Source organism: Apteryx rowi, unplaced genomic scaffold, assembly GCF_003343035.1.
Source record: "Apteryx rowi isolate R43461 unplaced genomic scaffold, aptRow1 scaffold_775, whole genome shotgun sequence".
NCBI lineage: Eukaryota > Metazoa > Chordata > Aves > Apterygiformes > Apterygidae > Apteryx > Apteryx rowi.
In genome coordinates, this window is record NW_020451066.1 from 9,077 (window position 1) to 27,701 (window position 18,625).

General features: G+C 37.2%; 1 long non-coding RNA gene across 3 annotated transcripts in view; it reads right to left on the bottom strand.

The window, feature by feature from the left end:
* Positions 1-240: 240 nt before the first annotated feature.
* Positions 241-18,625, bottom strand: part of LOC112976868 — a 54,695-nt gene continuing 36,310 nt past the window's right edge. For all 3 annotated transcript variants that reach the window (XR_003257197.1, XR_003257199.1, XR_003257198.1), the window contains 2 exons: positions 3,055-3,137; positions 241-598 (listed from right to left, as the gene is read on the bottom strand). This is a non-coding gene — a long non-coding RNA (uncharacterized LOC112976868). The remainder of the gene's footprint in view (positions 599-3,054; positions 3,138-18,625) is intronic.

The following is an 18,625-nucleotide window of genomic DNA, read 5'->3' on the forward strand; positions in this document are numbered from 1 at the left end:
GGAACTCAAAAAATATTGTGGAGAAAAATAATAGAGTGCACTATCTTTTAAGCTGTATAGAAATGAAAATTTTATATAAGTTAATAGCTGTGGTGTTTGTATTGTGAGTAAACTGGCCCTGCTCAGACATATTGTGAAGACATTATGTATTAGTTAGGGCCACGCCAGTCACTATAGATAATGTCCTTCTTGTATAGCTGACGATCTGAAACATAACATTGAGAAGACAATGCACAGTGGTGATCAGCTTGGCATTCTGATTTATTAAGCTCACTATCCAGAATGGGAATCACAAAAGAAGAAAGTTTGTGCAAAAATATAAAACATAGTCAAACTTGTGAATTGGAAAGAGAAAAATATTATGTGCAGAGGGGGGTCATGGAATAGGGCACAAATGATGGAGTGAAAAGAGATAAATGAGATGTTGAGTCTGGCATCAGGGGCAAAGTGGTTTTACAAATAAACATCAAAATCTGAGATGGCAAGGCTGAGGAAATTTCTCAGGGAATCTTGAAAGCAAAAAGAAGATACTGAACATTCCAGATTTTGTCCATGTGTTAATGAAGAATTGCTTTTCCAGAAAATGAGTTGCTTTTACCTGCAGAAGATAAATTAGCATTCTGAGAGGAGATGAATCAACCAAAGATTCTTAAATCTACATCCACTACCAGTGTTTTAGCACTTTCTAGATAAACATAATTTTTTTCAGAATAGACCTGTGGTGTTTTATTTCCCACACAAGACTGTTTTGTGCATTCTAGGGTTTGGCATTTTGGTAATAACGTGGTAGATATTAAGAGTGAGGAAGCATTGCAGTTTATTGAATGGCTCCCCCGCCCATCACCCTTTTTTGGAGGTCTTATATAATCACTTCTCATTTTCTTTGGTATCTTGTGTCTTCAGTGGAGTAATTCAGGTGTCCTGTAGGGCTTATCAGTGCATCATTTAAATTTGACACTAAAAATTTGAGTTTAGAAACATACCCAAAAAATCCCCATTGCACCAGTTCATTAACTAGTATAAAATGTTTTATTTCCATTTATACCAAATGAGCTATAGCAGTTTGTACCAGGTTAGGATCTGACCATTCCTGTTTTATACTTAGAGCAAGATGAAAGAGTAGAAGAGATTGGTTGACTCTTTAGAAATTAAAAAATGTAAAGTATATTGAACAGTTTTCACACAAGAGAGAAATGGGGTAACTTAATTAAAGAGGCCTGGAAAAAACATCTGAACTAAAGATCCTATAAGCATTTTCTATTGTAAATACTTGTATTTAATTGTCAGCAATTGTTTAAGGTAATGTGGGCTGTTCCCCTACGTCAGTTCTGATGTTGGTGTTTAGTATCCTTGGGAATATTAGTGCTCTGTGAGAGTTTTTTGATTTTAAATAACTAGCAAAAATACTTGTTTAGGAACTATTGCAGGCTATTGCCAAGTTTTTTTTTAAAGAGAAAGAATAATTAACAACAGCTATCTGATCAGGGTAAATATAGAGCAGACAGTGAAATACTTTTTACGTAAAAACACAAGTGGGATAAAGCAAAAAGGGTAAGCTGGCTGTGAGTTTTCCTCCTATCATCTCTTCATATAATATGTATTTTTATTTGATTAGTAGTACATAGGGTTTTTTCCACAAAAAATTGAATTCTAAAGTGTTTTCATAATCATAATTAGTTTTCATCTTAGTAAAGATTTCATAACTTCTTTGTAAATTGTTTCATTCTTTGTATCAGCTGTAACTTGAATAATTGCATTCTAGCAACATTTCTATAAAGAAGTGCCACTTCTCTGTCAGAATTATTCTTACACAGAACTTGAACAGAAAATGCCCAAAGGTATTTGTAAAAATACTGATGACCTACAACACACAAAGTGTAGGCATATTAGAGAGAATGCCTTTGTGGCAGTTAAGAATATCCAGATTTCCTGGAACCTCTCCATGGGATGAACTGACAGAGACAGCATTTGGTATTCAAGAGGTCACTGCATCCAGTGCTTGAATATCGCATCCTGTCTTCCATGCATGAATGTCATAGAGTCTGTAGAGCTTCCTAAAAATAGTAGTCCAAAACTTCCCTAGTACATCCTGCTGTTTATGTAATAGGATTTTCAGTGATTTACTTTTTCCACATCTATACTTCAAAAAGATCCTATATGTAAAAAACTTGGAAGAAAGGACCTTGCTAAATCTAGATATTATCTTTAAAGAGAAGTGATTTTTAAAGAAAGAAATTAAATTTCAGTTCTAACCTGCCAAAACTATTGAATCAGACATGGTTACAATAAATATAGATTTGGTGATCGGTATTTATGTATTGATACACAGAATGTAAAACCAGAAATGTTTTTATTTGCAGCCGACATTTTAATTTACCAACAATGAAAGAAAAGCATGCTGTAATATATATTTAGGAATCTTGTTTTCCTTTCTACTATTATTTAAAGTTTAACCAGATTTTGTTTTGTCACCTATATCCATATTGTAGGATAAACCAAAATTAAGTCAGAGCTGAGCAATATTTTTTTATTCCTTGTTTTAAAATCCTTGAACAGACCCATTGGGCCTTTAAACCACAGCAAGTGTTTTTGTTTTTTTTTTAAAAAAGCACAACAGCCCAAATTCAGATATATTCTATTCAGATAATTTTCTTCCAAACAAAAAAAACATTTCAAATGTATATATGGTAGTTTGTGTAACTGTAGTGAATCATTCAGATAGGTGGTCCAAATTAACCACCCCAGTCTGATGGTTTAGAACTGGGAATTGCTGTGGGTCCCTTTTTTTGCCTAGTTATTTGAATCAACATAATCAGAGGGAAAGACTTAATTTTCTGTTATTTTTAAGGTCTTTTTACTTCTTCTTTACCTCACACAGCCGTATTTTGTGGAATAAGCCCAGGGTTCATGGTGTTACTTTATTTCCTTCTTACAACAGTTGACTGATTTTATTTTAATCTCTTTTATAGATGAAAGAATTCCAAACTAAAATGCAATCAGTGTTTCCAGCAATTCCTAAAAAAAGTGAATCTAGTGTTGAATGGGAAGACTTACTTAAATCCAAATGAAAGAAGCAGAATAATTTGGAGATGTCACTTTCAGCAAGAATGGCAGGGGAACTACTGGAAGTGTCCCATCTGAAAAACAGAAAAGAAAACTCAGACTGAGTGAATTACTGAATTCACTGAACCTGGAGATGCCAGTGAACATCTAACAACAAGAGAATTTATAAAAATAATTTATATTATGCTGTATTTTTGCTGGTACTTTTTCAGCCTGTTTGATCTAGTTGATTTGTGAGGAAATCCAAGATAAGCTGTATCCATCTTGAAAAAAGACTGTATCTTACGCAAACTTGAAGAAGAAACCAATCTTGAGTAGTAAGTGTAATGAAAATACAACAATAAACCCTTATCCCACCCTGCCTCTCAAGAGAAATTTTAGGAAATTTCTCTAGGAAACAATAGTACTTTCAGTGTCATTTACATGTCCCATTAGGAATATAACCATCAAGGAAATTGGAACAGATCTGTTAAAGAACCTGAAAATAAAGCATGCAGTGGACTCTTCTAAAAATAAAGGAGATATTTAAAGTTGCAACAGAGGAAGTATCTGAACCACACTATTTTTGAATGTCTGGAGGGAAAGCTAGAAGCATCCAGAATGCAAGGAATGATCTGCTGAGCTTCTCTGTAGAGCAGCAGAAGAGATCTCTACAAAGTGCACTCTGTTTCGTCAGTAGTAGCTTTTTTTAATTGGATCCTACAATAGCAAATCTGATCATTTGCATAAAAGTTGCTATTATAGTATAGAAATGTAAATTGTAAGTGAAAATGGTATAAAATATTGAGATATCCAGTCTGTCTTATACAACAAATGTTTTCAACTAAGAAAATACATGGTCAGGTATAGCTTTTTGTATTTCCGTGGTTCCTGTGGCTGTTCTAACCAGAGAATCCTAAGCAGTATGTTATTTTTCACACTGCAGTGATCTCTTGAAGTGTGGGCGTAAACTAGGAAGAATAATGTCTTAGTCAAACATTGTATTTGCAGAATTGTAGATCTGTAAAACTGCAGAAATAAAAAAAAATGCTATCACTGAACAATCCTTTGCTGAATGCTCAATTATCAAGTTTTTTTATTAATTGCACACAGTCCAATTAGTCAGCTGTCAGATTTAATAAAGTCCTCTTAAAATCTGCCCTTTGTGATTAAATCTTTAGACTCCTAAGAAAGATGTTAAAAAAAACCTTTAAATGTCAGATGAATAATAGAGAAGTATGGTTTCCCTATGAAACATGACAGCACAAAAATAATATCTTTAAAGAAACTGAAGTGTAATAGCTGACATTTTTTCCATAGCTTGATGCTTGTAATCCAGTATTAAATAAATTGTGGTGCATACTGCCATCATACACAAAAAATGGTACTATTTCATATTTTTATTAGTTTGTGCACATGCTGATGCTTGTAGCGCCTATGCTTACATGTATTAATGCTGGCTTACCAAGTTTAAAATACTGTTCATTACATTAAAGCTAGTCAAGTGCTAAACAAAATAAATGCAACTCTCATAATGTCCTTAAGGTTGCTCACCTTTATTTTCTAAGGTGGGGTTCAGGTCACCTGGCTTTATCTGGATTAAATAACTTTTGGTAAAATCTAATCTAAATCAGTCATCTAAGTTGCCTGTACAGTCAACAAAGACAGATAGAAACATTCAAAGAGTGACTTACATGGTACTAAAATGAACGTCTGATCCTAGAATTTTACAAAGCATCTGAACTGACCTAACTGTGGGCTGCATCTAAAAAAGGCTGCCCTGCTCTTGCTGCCCTCCCATCAGCCCAGTGACCATATGAGGACACAGGGCAGGGGGCTAACCCTGCAAAAGAGCAGTAGTTTTCCAGTGCTTTAGAGCCCAGAGGGTCAGACAAGTGCTAGTCCTGGCACAAGAGGGCTGTCCCTTTTGGTAAGAGCTAGCCACGGGATCAGTCTAACTGTATTATAAAACATTCTCTTATGATAGGTAGGATGAATCAAATCTGGAGGCACCTAGATATATGGAAATATCAGATTATGGGCAAAAAATCCAAATCTAGTGAAATTTACAGATAGAAATCTTTAAAATAGAATCACGCTTACAGGCAAGTACAGAGTTATCTAGTAAATCAGTGTTAAGGTGTAAGACAACATAAAACATCTTCCAAAGAGGGCAAAATTCATAGATCGTCTTATTATTCCAAGCTTTATTCTGTGCTTTTGGCTGGAAACAGGTTTTTCTCTAGATAAAGGTTTATATAAAAGAGTGAGAACATAATTTTAAAGTAAATTAAGTCTCAATCCAAATGAAAAACATGGGAGTTCTTGTATTTTCTTTCCTGCACTGTGCAGCTCTTTTCACTAGTTGAACATTCTGCTGGATTTGTGATATTTTTTTTTCTGTTTAGGAAAATATTTGGCACAGAGTTACTGGAAACCACACGACACCCTAGAAAACATGTCCTTCTCTGAACAAATATAGGGGAAAAGTACATAGTATAGTGACAGTAGCTAAATACCATGGTGTATGTAGTTACCGCAACTGAACAAATAAAATGAAGCAAAACCCAACAGACATTATACCTTGAAAAACTAAACTGAATTTCAAGACTTAAATAGCTAGAGGTAGACATGGAAACAAAAAGCTGGTGGGTCTAGTGGCTTCTTAATTGTTTTTTTCTTTTGTTTAAGAAACTGATTACTCTTTCTGCATCAGGGAGTGCAAGAATAAAACACAGAGAAGGAAGGTTATTTTCACTATCACCTTTTCTAGTGCAAAGAGTTACACTACAACAAGGGGTTGACTGCAGACTGGCTATTGGAAGTGCGTAATGTAGAAGAGCTGCAGTGAGCTTCAAGTTGTTTCACGTCCCTTTTCAGTGGGCCTCTGAAATTTCATTTACAGTGATTTTCACTGACTTCCTGGTCACATTTAGTTATGAGAATAATGGAGACCACGTGTGTTCCTAAAATTAGCCTGTAGGCTATTACTTAATACTATGTGGGCTCTCTACATACTACTATGTTGCTTGGAAACAAAAAGAGGAATGGAAAACAGTGCTTGAAGAGAGCTCAGTATGGAAAATGGATGTACAGGAAAGAATTACGTGCAGGCTACACTGCCGTTTTCATGGTTATGAAGAAAAACTCCCCAACGCAGCCAGTCCCAAGGACACTAACAGTGTCTTTGCTGTGGAAGGTGACAAATGAAAAAAAAATTGGAAATGCTTGTTTAATTTGGTCCACCACCCACTCTGGTGAAAAAGTCTCAGGGGCTTTTGCTGTGATTTTTGTCACCTACAGCTTCTGCTGACTTAAACCAGACTCGCAAGAGCTCATCATTTTTGAAAATTCAGGTCACCTAACACACACGCAGAGCAGACTGGCCTTCGATATTTAGGCTGTCATTCAAAACTCTCCAGAGAGTTAAATGCCTGAAACTCAATTAAAGATGAAGAGCTGAATCAACACTGCTAGAATCTGAGCTTGTGGGTGCAGAATTTCTAGATGTTTCTAACCTGATAGTTAGGCCAGTAAGCAATCCCATCTGGGCAAATGGTCTATTTTAGCAATCAGAATTAAGCTGACAGAAGTTTTTTTGTGTGATTTGTCTATTTCTTTAAATACTAGGAACATATTGTTAAATTAGTTAATGGGAAGAAAAAATGTTTAACAGCTAATGCGATCCTTTATGCGGAGCACCATCTGTGTGTAGTATTCGAGATGCCCCGGATGTGGAAGAGAGGAAATCACACAAAATTTCAACCTTGTCTTCTTTACTGTCATTATCTTTGGGCAGAGTATGATAAATAATCACATGTATCTTCTGGAGCATATACAGCTTTAATCAACCTATTAAACAGGAAGACATTTTTCACAGACTTTAAAAGACACAAAAAAGACATTATCTCCTGATCCATTTCATGGGTACTGAGCACTAGAAACTCAGAACAGAGTGAACGAGACAAGTTATTTTTCCTTTCACATCTAAATAAAGCTATTTGCAGAGACTTTAGTCAAGCATATTTGGGGCCTAACCCTGAAATTCTGAAAGCAAATAGATGAATAAGCTTTTGTAGACTGCAAAACAGAAAGTGTAAGAGAAAGTTTTTTAATTCTCCATGTCCAAAAATCATCAGTTTTGTTTGGCTGAGTATTTATTTTAAGAAAGAGGTTTAACTACTAATAGGAGCTTCAAGAGAAGAGGCTCCACTGTTCACCAGACTGCCAAGTGGGCATCCCACTCTCTTTCAGCTTGATGTTGCCTCTGGTCACCAGCAAAGCAGAGAGCAGACACCTATCAATTACCAGTTTGGATATGGGCACAGTTCCTCTTCTATGACTGCTAACCCTCGATTACAAAAGAATGACAACTGGGAGAAGACAGCACTAGCTTTAGAGGGTTGTGCCACAACACACATTTTCTTTGCAATTGTAAGCATTGATCATCTAGCAGCACCTCCTACCACTGCAGAATGGGAAATAAGCTAATACCTCCCTGCTGAACAGATGGGATTAGGGAGCTAAAACCATAAAAACAAATTCTTCTGAACCGCAGGAAAAATGCAGAATTACAATAATGCCTCCCACAATTCCTCCATGGCATTTTAATTCTCTCTTTTTTTTAGGGAGTTTGCAGTGGATGTGGGAACTAAACCAAATTCAGTATTCGTTCCCTCAAGTCATCCATAACAGAAACAGTTACGGTGGTCTCCATCACCCTTTGTCAAGCCAGTTAATAAATTTCTCTGCAGTGAGTGTGCTGATGACTGGGCACAGACAGCAAGAAAGTCAGAGGGCTTGTACAGACAACACAGAAGTGCTGCCGGAGCAAGAAGCATCACACCTTTTCTTTCTGGGAATGTGCTATGCAGAAGATCACAGTGGCACCTCCTGTCTTTGAAATCTCTGACTCTAAGGATTAAAGGTTTTTAAATGCCTTGAGGATCTGAGGACTCTAGAATGGCTGCTGGCACCCCCCCACGGGCTGGCAGTGAGAGAAAACGAGGGGGGGACACAAGCCTTTTAGTAACCCTATTGTAGGTACTCCTTGTCCACAAGATCCACACGCCCATGGTGTCATTCACCTGCTGCCGTAAGGCTCTCCTCCCCAAGGCGAGGTGTTTAGCGGTCGCTGCTGCTCTGAGGAGTTTTGGCAGTCTGCACCACAGGCTCAGCAACACAAACCGAAGGCGATGGACTCCCCTTAGGGAAGGTGAATGGGTTGTCGAAAGCAGAACAAGTATGTGAATCGTGTGTGTGTGCGCACACACATGCATATGGAGAGTGCACAAGCTTTGTACAGCCATTAGACTAACAGCAACAGATGCATATGTTTTCTTCCATTTAACTTAATAACCAATGGTTACGATACTAAACTGGGATGGCAGTTTTAAAAGCCATTTGACCTGACAGGGAGTAGGGATTTGAAATCCAGTCTTCTGAATCACAGGAAAGTGTCCCCAACCATGCTGCTATTTCGCATGCAGGGTGAGGAACACTCTCTGTTACAATACTTCCTGCTGAAGCTGCTTCATTTAATGTAAATAATACAGTATTCATTACACCAGAGAGAATGAGAAAAAAAATTGAAAAACTGATACAACAATTTCATGGTCAGGATACTCACTTGGGATGGGAAAGGGTAAAGTTCAAGAATAATTAACATGAAGTGGGATAGCTTTGACAGGCGAGATGGACACCTCCTGCTTGTAATACACCATAGGACAGCCTCCTGGGACATGAAGACCTATTTCAAATTTTATGCTTTATGCTTTGCATCTAGTTTATATTTTTCCTCACACTTCCCCCCCCCCCCCCCCCCCCCAAAACCCAACCAACCAAACAGATCAAATAACCCAGAATGAGAACATTTATTTTCATGGTTGGTTGGATTCTTCCAGTAAAGAAACATTTCCCATATTCTCCCCCAAAAGAAACATTGTCACCTGAAAACTGAACTTTTTTTTATCCTGTGCCACTGGACTTAATTTACATTCTTCTCTTCTGTAAGGCCTCTTGAGTTTTTGCAGCAATAGCACCTGGTTAAACTCAATTCCTGATTCCTTTCCTTCCCTTTGGCTGTCGGACTATGACTTCATATTGATAAAGTGTACTGGACAGGTTATTGTTCTCTACTCTGCTTCGCTACACAGCTTATTTATTATTTTGTATGACTTTTATTTTAAGAATAGTGTGTGGATGATATGCAGAAAGTCTGGGATTCACTGGTATGTCTGGGTTTGACCCATTGCTTTCATATTCCATTGCTCTACAGAGACACACATAGATCCACACCAGTTCCTTATTACTTTTCTTTGCCTTTCATCAAAACCTTTTTTTTTAAAAAGGATAAAAAAAAAAAAAGGCAAGTGGCTTTAGATGCGTGCATTTTGGATGCTCACAGCGAGAGCTTTACTGGTGATGGATAACCAGACAATACCGACCCACACTTTTTGCAGGACTTTAAAGGGGGATATTCAGATTGGGCACACAGAGTCACTTGCCTTTTTTCTTTTTTTTAATATTGGTTTATTACATTATTATTGCATTTTCTGTTACCTTTTTCTAATATTTGAAGTCTACTGATTGTCTGCATTCTGTATGCTGTCTGTATTCTCCCTCTAGGTAATAAAAAGGTCAATAGTGATGTCTTTGTGTGACCCCAGTGTGGATCTAATATAGGAAGTATTTTTGTTGGTCAAGGGTTTATTTTGATATCGTTTATGAGAACACACTATGAGGTTAAAAAAAAAATCTGCAGTGATCCTGTTGAAAAGTAAAAGTTCATTTTAGAATATCAGGGATGACTTACTCTATGCTAAACACTAACCCAGTACTAAAGTACGATGCAGTCAAAATCAGTATTATCTTCAGCTAGTGCTTTGCAATGAATGTACAGGATTTCTACTCCCAATTGCTACATATATCTACAAAAGTGTACATTGAAATTCTCAATATATAGACATTTGATTTAAGTGAAAAATAAAGTATGCCTCAAAAAATATATCACAAAATGTGTAATTAAGTTCATATGATTTTTAGACCAATTCCTAATGTATATTCACAAATGAAAATAATTTTGCTAGCAGTCTGACAAATCACAAATAGAAACACTTATGTTCTGAGTTAAGTTGAGCTTTTTCTTTGCCCTTTGTTGTTAAGCAGTTTTCTTTCCCTGCAAAACTTCCTGCTGTCGGCCCTCACTGTCATTCTGGAAGACCAAAAATTTTCTTAGCACCAGCTTTTGCTGGCAGATAGAAGAATGCTGGAGAAGAGTTTATGAGTCCAGGTGAGAACCATGTGGCACTTGGCTGGCCTGACCTCGAACCCACTGAAACATGGTGTTTTTTTCTAGGGTTTTCTTTTGTTTTTTGAGTTTTTTAAAGCTGAAACTTTGAAGCTCAAAATCCTCAGAAGGAATAGAAAGAGAAACCTCATGCAAACAAATACCACTGATCTTTACACAGCTTTGATCTCTTATATATCTATAGTGCCTTTCATCATGAAGAAGCCCAATAAGATTTATAAACTGCCTTCAAAGGGAAGTCTCTTATCCTTGCTATCACAATGTGCACAGCAGTGGAAAACAGTCTTCAGAGTAGATGATGAGTATGATRTATATTAACAGGTAGTAGGAGAATCATTAGCAAAGACAGAATACATTATTTGGAAGGATCTATAATACTAGAGAAAATGGTAAAGACCTCAGTTTTCAAGGGCCAGTTTATCTAAACTGGAATGCGAGACATCCACGAGGGCCTCATGGAACTACGAGGGCAGTGTAATGGCATTATTACCTTAACCCTGATCATGGCCTCAGTCCCCCTTAGCCATCACATTTGGTTAGTTTGAGACTGTTTACATCCCTGAAAGTTTTTGCCCTGGAAAGGTTTTTAAGAAGAAAAAAACAGATTCCAGGCAGTTTCCACACACACATACAAACATGCACGCATGCACAGTGTGATAACTGAACCCTCAGCACACACATCCTCTCACACAGGAGAGGACTGACTGGGAAGGTCCTTCCAGCCCGACGCAGATCTCAGACCTTGTTTCTCCTCAGCTTTCCATGTTACAAACACCTCTACAACCCTCTACCCTTCGAGACCCAGCAAGGCAGACAAGACAATACATGTTAAGATAGACATAGTTGCCAACAGGGGAAAGACTCTAATCCCAGGAGGCAGAAAAGCTGTTCTGTGAACCACTTCAAGCTCCTGGATTCAATAACTCCTAAACCTGGGATGGCTAAGCAGGTATTTCATGCGCTTAGTTTTGCCAACCTATCTTCAGAATAGGGGTTTCTGCACCTCCTCTTAATATGTACTGACACCCCACAAGACTTCTGGACAGAAAATTTTATACAGACACCTTTGTTCTCTCTCCAGATCTCTCTTCAAAATTCTGGCCTTAGGGAACCTGGCTCTTCTCCCTTCTCTCGATTAGCCAGACTCCTTGATGAACTGAACCTCCTGAAAATTTCAGGCATCTTTGAAGACTTTCAGATAATTATAGTCTCTACTGCATTTCAAAGCTAAAGTGTAGGTTACTAAGCTTTCTCCATAATGTCTGATCAGTGAAGTGATCAATTAGGAATGGGAAAATGAGCTACAGTACAGTAAGTGGAATGGCTAATGACCTGACACAGAGAAGTCTTTAATCTTGGGCTTCCATGACTTCATGCTTACCCACTCCCCACAAAAGCTAGCAGAATGCTGGAAAGTTGAAAACTGTCATTAAAAAAAAGGATACTGGATAAAAATCAATTAAAATTAGAGGTATTGTAAGGACCTAGAATGGGCTCAGGAAATTTTTCAAATGTTTGTTTAACTGATACAYGAGATTGTTTGCCCTAGTAACTGCAGCTCTGTCTGATATGTATAAGGCTTTGAATATTTTATAACAGTGATGGCTGTGTTCACTTAAAGGCAGCTGCTTAAAAAAAAAATTAAAATTCCAGAAAACACTTTGTCTTTCAACTCAGCATTATGTAATGTTTCAGACTTGATACCCATTTTCTTTGAAGGCTTCTCCTACTGATAACATCAGAAGTGTCATCCAGGAAAGATGTTTCATCTAAAAAAAAAAGTGTTGTTGGGTCTTTTTGGGTTTGTTTTGTTTTCTTTTTTATTCCACCGACAGATAATGAGTGTTAATGCTTCAGCTGAAACAAAAAATGATAGCTGAATTGGAAGAGTGCTACAGAGGAGGGCACTGGGGAACACATTTGTGAGCCATCATACAAATTCTCAGAGAAGCCCAGGCAGAAATTCGGAACATCACATCTTAATAGAACATAATGTACTCCAGAAAGAGTAGAGATAATGTATCCTAATGTATTCAATATTTGCCTTTGATGTAAGCTTAAGCATTATTCCATATGTTTTACTCCATCACTAAATTAATTTTGGTTGGAAACCATCACACATTAATTATCAAATATGACTAAGCTCCAGCTCAGTTGTTTTCCTAGGTTATTTGATGTCTGCTGTGAGACAGTTATATTGTAGAATTTCATTTATAATATCTGTGGCTAACATGTTAACAGTGACTCTGCCAGATTTACTAGCTATCAATCAGGAGCAAATATGGCTTAGTTGTCCGGGGAGGAGAGGGTATAGGAAAGAAGCCTCTTCAGAAACTTTGTACATGTATAGGATCTTCTTTAAAATAAAATAGAATTAATTAGAATCCATTTTTAAAGAGAAAGAATCAAGCTATTTGGACCAAACATTTAACATACTGAATGGCAATTACTGCAAGCAAACACTTGCTTGAGTAAAGAAGGCAGGAATCAGTAAAAAAAAAAAAAAAAAAAATCTGTTTTACAGACCACTTCCTGACCTAATCCTGTCCTTTGTTTTGAACAGCTTTTATGTGAATTTTCAAGAACATTTTAAATAATAGATGTGCCATAATTACAGCCTGTGTTTCTTACAAGAGGGGGTTTTACTATTCAGATCTTGTCATTTTAAGATCAAAAGATTTCTATTTCAGAACTGTCTTCCTTGCTGAGCTCTAGACAGACAAAATACTTTGTGAGTTGCTGAATCCTTAACTGTTATAAGCTCTATTACCATTAAACTGAAGACATGTTCCTGAAAATCCTTTATTACACGAGCAGCTTATTGCAGTATTGTCCACACTTTTTTAACACAGAAGCCCACATCCCCTCTGAAAAAAATCTAGGGACCGTCTTGTGTGAGTGATACCAGAGTGGTTTTCTTCTAAAGCCAACTATCAAAAAAATTAACCTAACTTTACTACTTCAGTTTTCATCTATTTGTTTATTTACTCATGAGGGTGCAAATGTGTATGCAATTTTTTGCAAAGTCTCATGATGTTCTATTGATCACCAAAGGTTCCTGAATCATGGGATAAGAATACATCTTTATAGTCAAAGAAAGTATAGGGCAAAATATTTGATTCAGATTTTCTAAAGCTTTTCTTGGTTAATTCATCATGATAAAATGACAGTTATACCAAAAACCAGAAGTTAATAAATCTAGATCTTGTTGTATGAACAACTCATCCATTTTGCCTCATCAGTCAGATATAGAGAATCTGCAACTGCTCACAAGCATGGGAGGTAGTATTCAGCTAGTGAGGAGGCAGTATTCAGAGCTAATATTTGGCTGTTCAAATTCAAGGCCAAATCACAAAAGCAGTCTGGATACAATAATGGCAAAAATCACAAAAACTGTTTGCAAAAGCTTCAGCCCAAATACTTTCAAGGACAAAAACTCTCAAGAATGATGATGTTTCTTATTATGTCTCACTTTAAGTGCTGTTAAGAAAACACATTGCTTCCAAGTTTAGGCTCTGATGAAAGAGAAGGTCTGGGTTAGAATGGAGACATATTAGTTCTGAGCTTCTACGTATGACCTATCTCTAGCAATGTGCCAGCCTTGAACCATTTGCTTAGTCCTCATTAACACTCCTGCTAGCTTTACCTGAGGCTTTAATGTGGCATTCATTTAAGGTGACATTGCCACAGTAAAAGTAGCCCCTAAACCTCCCCTTCCTGCAGCCAAGTATTTCCATCCCCTGAGCTGAATTAGCAGCTTCAGTTGTGCAGCTGTGCAACAGAGCAAATCAGGAGAAGGTTCAAGCTGAAGAACAACTTCTTCCAAAATGACTATTTCCCAGCTGGTCTGGTTCCCTGACCCAGTGCATCACAGTTGCTGGTGCAAGCCCAGTGCACACAGTAGGGAAGAGACGTGGACTATTTTTCAGCAGCAGTGAAATCAGGCAAGCCATGACCCTGGTGGAGACTGTGTCTGGAGCCTTTGGTTCTGAAAGTCATGACCTCAATGAACAGGAAAACCCATTACAGTTCTGCATGGTTACTTTCACATTGAGCTAAAATCTTCAGGCTTTAATCACTTTTTACCAAAACTACTGTAGTCAATGAAATCTCACGAAAAGACAGGCAAAGCCTGATCCAGTAAAAGCTTTAGAAGAAGGCTGAATGGCAAGGAAGGAGGTGACATCTGAAAGAAATGACAATGGCAGAGGCACAATAATTGTTAAAAAAATCTTGAAAAATAATTCTGACCAAAATATTATATGATGAGCACCAGAATCTCATCCAGTAAGACAGCTTTTGGAATTAACTTTTACTCTTTTTTTTATTATTATTGTCATGCTGGCAATCTGTTAGCATTATTCTACTTTCCATTTAAAAAGCCTCTTTATCCTTAGCAGATGTTCAGTTTTTCTACATATATGTTCTATAATTCCTCTTAGCTCTACTAATGGGCCTTGTACTCTCAAAACCACAAGTTTTCTTATATTGCCTCCACAGTGTCTATAACATCCTCTTAAAATTTGAATAGAAAGCCTCTTCAGGTTTCACTACTTTGAAGAAATGGTATTCAAACATCCTCATAAAACAGCCTTTGCAGTCCCTAAAGGGCAGCGGCTATAATCCCTGGAGTCCTTATTCATTCTGAAATATAAAGTTCAAAGCCTTAACTAGCTTTAGTATAACTCCAAGTTCTTGCAATAGAAATGGGTTGTATGTTCATATGCAATCTAAGAAAAAACGTAAGCATGGTATTTATGCCTGATACGATTTGCACATGGCCCAAAATAGAGTTTTTCTGCTATTTTGCATCAAATGATATAAGTCAATATGTGATGTTAATGGTAAAACAAGCAAAGGTAGTATCAGAGAATGACAGCTTCTGTCCTGCCAGCCAAATGAACATACAGTAGGATGCATACATCCCATATGATGGCCAGAGGTACAAAAGGTTGAACATTTGAATGGCGTGTGTTGCTGTGCAACTGTTTCTTGACATTCATCAGTTTTAAGTTTTGTAAAATAGGCATGTAGCTGTGTCCTTGAATATTTGTTAGCATCTTCTCTTCTCCATCTCTAAATTCCCTCCTATATTATAAAATAATTACACAGTCAATCAAAGGCTCAGTTATAACCTTGAATTTGGCTTTGCACCAGAGTGAAGCAGAAGCAATGGATGTTCTCAGTGGGTGAAGAACATGGATCAACTGAAGACGCCGATAAGCTCCAAATCTTTAGAAAGGCAGCAGGTGAATGTGAAAGATTAGAGTAAGGACACTGTCTCCTCCTGAAGACCCACAGACCTACTAAAAAGAAAGATGCATGGAGATAGCTGTTTTGTTCAATGCTGCCTGGTCAGAGACATTAGCATGTTCAACAGCACAACTATACAAGTGGGAGTCAGACAGTTATTAGCTGCTGCTGCAGATTTCTGAAGAATACTGCCTCCCGAGAAAGAATATTCTAGGGGATAAATTTGAATCCAGCCCCAGAGGCAATGCATTCTTGCATCGTTGCTGTCTAATCATTATTGTTTCTTCAAAATATCTTGCTTCCAATCACCTGTGTATCTCAGCTTCCTGATTTTTGCAGATTTGTCCTTCTGCTTTCTCAAGCAGACTTTGTTTTGATTTTCTCACTATCTAAAATAGCATAGTCTAAAACATGGTTGGCATGATACAAGCCCCCTCTCCCCCAGCTCACTGGAGAATTCAAGCCCCCACTTATTTCTGGCTCTGTTTTTATCCCTGCCCCTCCTCCTAGCAGGGGCATGAGGGAGGTCTGGAGTCTGTGCAGAGCTTGGCTGAATGGAGTAAGAGAAGTGATGAGGAGAGCAATCTCAGCCATGAATATCCTAATGAAGCTTCTGTGCCGACCTTACACACTTCTGATTAAGCAAATATGCAAATGTAAAGCAGTTCAAAGCTGGATTAACATTCAAAGATTTTTAAAAAGCTACTGTAGCTACATGCAGAGTGACCTTTAGGCCTGCTCAAATCTGTTAGAATGCAGATGAGGAAAAAGAAAGACATTATAAAGACAGACTCCATCTTTCTTATATCTTGCAGCCACCACAAAATGGGCCACAGGAGGAAATGAATATCCAGATTAAGCTTTTACAGCTGATCTGGTTTCAGGGCAAGAGATTATTCCACATCATACCTGGGGATGTCTCTTCCAGTACAATCCAAAACCAAAAAACTAGCTTAACAGTCTTGCAGATTTGGACTTCAAAAGATGAAAAAGGAAAACTGGTAGATAAGGATCCAAATCTGGGTCTCAAGGGTGCTACCAAGACTCAGAGGGGGCCAAAAATACTAGGGAAGTAGCAGACTTATCTCATAGTCAGAGGGGCCAATTCTAGGTAACTCTTGGGAATCTGCTCTTTCCAGTGGTTTGAGCAGTGGTGTTAAGATCGGCTATGAGGATTCACAGGTGCCTGACGGCTGTTATAAGCTCATCTAAAAGGAGGGTCAAGGTATGGAAAACCAAAGGAAGGGTATGGTCAAGAAACACTGCCAGGATTAAATGTTAGAACCATCTTTCTCCCAGCAAGTTTTCATGGCCATGAACAGCCATGTCAGCTGCTCTCACTACAAATATGCACCTTATTTCTAGGAACACAGGAGTGGAAGAAATGTCATGTGTTCTCAAGACCAAGATCTTGCAAATTCAAGTACCACATTATATACCCTGTCTCATAAATTAGGGATTTTGTTGCTGTTCTTCCCACTGTTCTGACTGAAAAGCTGCTCCAGAATGGACTTCCCTGATGACTGGGAAGTGTCTTCTTATTTTCAGCCAAAATGCATTCATAGCTACTCTTTACCCATTTGTTCTGAAACCTGAATTTGTCTAACGAGTTCCAAAAGCCTGATCTGCATTAATGTATTTATTTTCTTTCATTAAAAATAGTGCTTGAAAAGATTAAAAAAWTTTTTTTTTAAATGAAGCAGGAGGATATCAGAAACAAGCCCAGATCCTCTGGTATAAACTGGCCTCACTTTAATGCTGATGTATATCACCTAGGAATTTTGAAGAAACTTTTTATGTGTTTCTTTTCAGGCTAGCCATATTTCTGTGCTAAAAGACTATGAATATATCCATAGCAAAGACACATGGAACTATACTTTCAGGTAGCATTTCTGCCATCTTTTGTTAGAATTCATTAGAAAGAAAAAAATGAACACTGAAAAAAATGAAATATGCCTATTCTGATTTCTTCTAATATTTTATTAATAAAAGTTTCTTCACTCTTGATCACATTATACCCCTGTGTCTTAAAATAGCATGTCTAATACTGTTTATTACTTGAATCAATCAACTATATGTTACTGTATTTTGAAAGTATTGCGGTATACCTGATGGCATTGTGAAGGTATACCTGATGCATATTTGAGGTTCCAGAATGTCTTTATGCAGTTGGCAACAAAGTATTATAGTATAGTGTTTTATTTTCTTGCTTTGAAGATAAGCAATAAGAATCAAAATTTACCGCGGTTCAAAACAGTATGAAATGTTCACAGTAATTTGTTGAAGTTATAGCTAAAGAGCCTATAAAGCATATTTTATATCTTGGAAACAATCATTCAAAGTTTTTGAATCTAATGATTCTTTGTATGTGCTAGTCATTTTGGTGAGGTGCAAGCACGTATTTTCCCAAGCACTTATTTTCCAATACTTTGATAAATCAAAGGAAAACAGAAACTTTGACAAAGATGGCAACATGAACATTTAAAACCAATAACATGAGAGCTATTTTGCTCTGCTCTAGGGAAGTAGAAATAATTCCCTGTTTCTAATGATGATAAAGCACATTTTTCCTTTGGTTTAATTCCCATCAAGTTTTATTTAAAAACTTCAAAGAATAAAAATCTTCCATATTTTATGCATTTTATAATGACAGACTTCATATAGGCTTTGATGCAAACTCTAAAATAGCGCAGGCTCATTCAAAACCAGATCTAAGTTCTAGCAGAAAGCTGACTTGTCATTGTGCATAACCAAATGTGAAACTGAATTTTGTATCTTTCCATGTAATGAGTTTTCACATAGTACCTTGCTATATTTCTACCCAATAAGAGGAATACATATTACAGCAATGGCATAAGTATGACTGATTGTGATATGAACCCCTTCGCTCATGAAGTCTGCAAACCAGAATCAAATGCTCCTTTATGAAAACAGCCTACACTTTATAAGAAAGAAAAAAATCAACAGGGCTTTATGAGACATAATTGGGATCAACAGAAATTACTGCAACTCTGAGATATG